Source organism: Egretta garzetta, unplaced genomic scaffold (assembly GCF_000687185.1).
Source record: "Egretta garzetta isolate BGI_Z169 unplaced genomic scaffold, ASM68718v1 scaffold329, whole genome shotgun sequence".
Classification (NCBI taxonomy): domain Eukaryota; kingdom Metazoa; phylum Chordata; class Aves; order Pelecaniformes; family Ardeidae; genus Egretta; species Egretta garzetta.
The window spans coordinates 341,994-344,046 of NW_009269999.1; the positions used below are offsets into that span (position 1 = coordinate 341,994).

At 45.7% G+C, this 2,053-nt stretch overlaps 1 protein-coding gene across 3 annotated transcripts in view; it reads right to left on the bottom strand.

Annotated features, from left to right (window-relative positions):
* PAMR1 (peptidase domain containing associated with muscle regeneration 1) overlaps window positions 1-2,053 on the bottom strand; it is a 49,509-nt gene that overhangs the window by 4,340 nt on the left and 43,116 nt on the right. The gene's annotated exons all lie outside the window — the stretch shown is intronic.

The following is a 2,053-nucleotide window of genomic DNA, read 5'->3' on the forward strand; positions in this document are numbered from 1 at the left end:
TTCCCTTGAGATTTCTGGTACTGCCTACTTCCAGAAAAGCCTTAAGAATGTTTTTTCATGTGGTAATTCCATTTTTTATCACAGAGAGACACAGACTGCCTTGGTCATATAGAATCTGTGAGGCAATACATAACAGCACTCAAGGAAAGTAAACTTAAGAGCAATGGCAAGTTTCTTGTATTTTGGAAGACGGATGAGAGCTACTGTGATCATACTGCTCAGTTGTGTAGGGATGGGCTCTGGAGGGCCAAGGCATGGCTGGAGCTGAATTTAGCAAGGGATGCAAAGAATAACAAGAAGGGCTTCTACAAGTATGTCAGCCAGAAAAGGAAGGTCAAAGAAAGCGTACACCCCCTGATGAATGAGATTGGCAAACTGGTAACAACAGACAAGGAGAAGGCTGAGGTAGTCAAAAACCTTTTTGCTTCAGTCTTCACTGGCAATCTCTCTTCCCACACCTCTCGAGTGGATGGACCACAACATGGGGACTGAGGGAGCAAAGTCCCTCCCACTACATGAGATCGGGTTTGTGACCTCCTAAGGAACCTGAACATACATAAGTCATATGGAACCTGATGAGATGCATCCCAGAGTCCTGAGGGAATTGGCTGGTGGGCCTGGTAAGATCATGGAACAGATCCTCCTAGAAGCTATGCTAAGGCACATGGAGGGCAGGGAGGTGATTTGAGACATCCAGCATGGCTTCACCAAGGGCAAGTCCTGCCTGACCAACCTAGTGGCCTTCTATGATGGAGTGACTACACCAGTGGACAAGGGAAGAGCTATGGATATCATCTATCTGGACTTCTGTAAGGCCTTTGACAACAGTCCCCCACAACATCCTTCTCTCTAAACTGGAGACATACAGTTTTGATGGGGGGACTGTTTGGTGAACGAGGTTGGATGGTCACATCCAGAGAGTAATGGTCAACAGCTCAATGTCCAGATGGACACTGGTGATGAGTGGTGTCCCTCAGGGGTCCATACTGGAACCAGTACTGTTTAATATCTTCAACAATGACAGAGACAGTGGGATCGAGTGTACCCTCTGCAAGTCTGCAGATGACACCAAGCTAAGTGGTGCAGTTGACACACCTTTTTTGTCTTGCTGACAAATTCAAAACATATCTTTTTAAGTGTGATTGCAACTGTTTTGTTTCTTGACTTTTTAAAATATAAACATCAAGTAAAAAATCAGTAATTTTTCCAGGCTGCTTTCTGCTCTGTAGCTTTTTTTTACTACTTTCTCAACACATTGTTAAACTCTGGGCTATTCCTGTAGGCATTTAAATTATGGAATCAGAGAATCATAGAATAGTTTGGGGTGGAAGGGGTCATTAAAGGTCATCTGGTCCAACCCCCCATGCACCATTATCCCTTGACCTACTGTAACAGCCCCTGCTAAACAGTTTGTCCCCATCTTTCTTATAAGCCACCTTTAATCATAGAATCATTGAATCATTAAGGTTGGAAAAGACCTCTAAGATCACCAAGTCCAGCAGTCAACACAACACCACCATGCCTACTAAACTGTGTCCCAAAATGCCATGTCTACATGTTTTTAGCACCTCCAGGGATGATGACACCACCACCTCTCTGGGCAGCCTGTTCCAATGTTTGGCCACTCTTTCAATAAAGAAAGTTTTCCTAATATCCAATCTAAACCTTCTCTGAAACAACTTGAGGCCATTTCCTCTTGTCCAGTTGCCAGCAACTGGATTTAACTCCATTCACCACAACTCTCTGGGCTTGGCCTTCCAGCCAGTTTTACCCATCCAAGCCATGAGCCGCCAGCTTCTCCAGGAGAATGCTGCGGAAGACAGTGTCAAAGGCTTTTCTAAAGTCCAGGGAGATAACATCCACAGCCTTTCCCTCATCCAATTAGGTGGGCCACCTGGTCATAGAAGGAAATCAGGTTGGTCAGGCAGGACCTGCCTTTCATGAACCCATGCTGGCTGGGCCTGTTCCCCTGATTGTCCTGCACATGTCTAGTGAGCGCACTCAGGATGAACTGCTCCATAACCTTCCCTGGTACCAAAGTCAGGCTGACAGG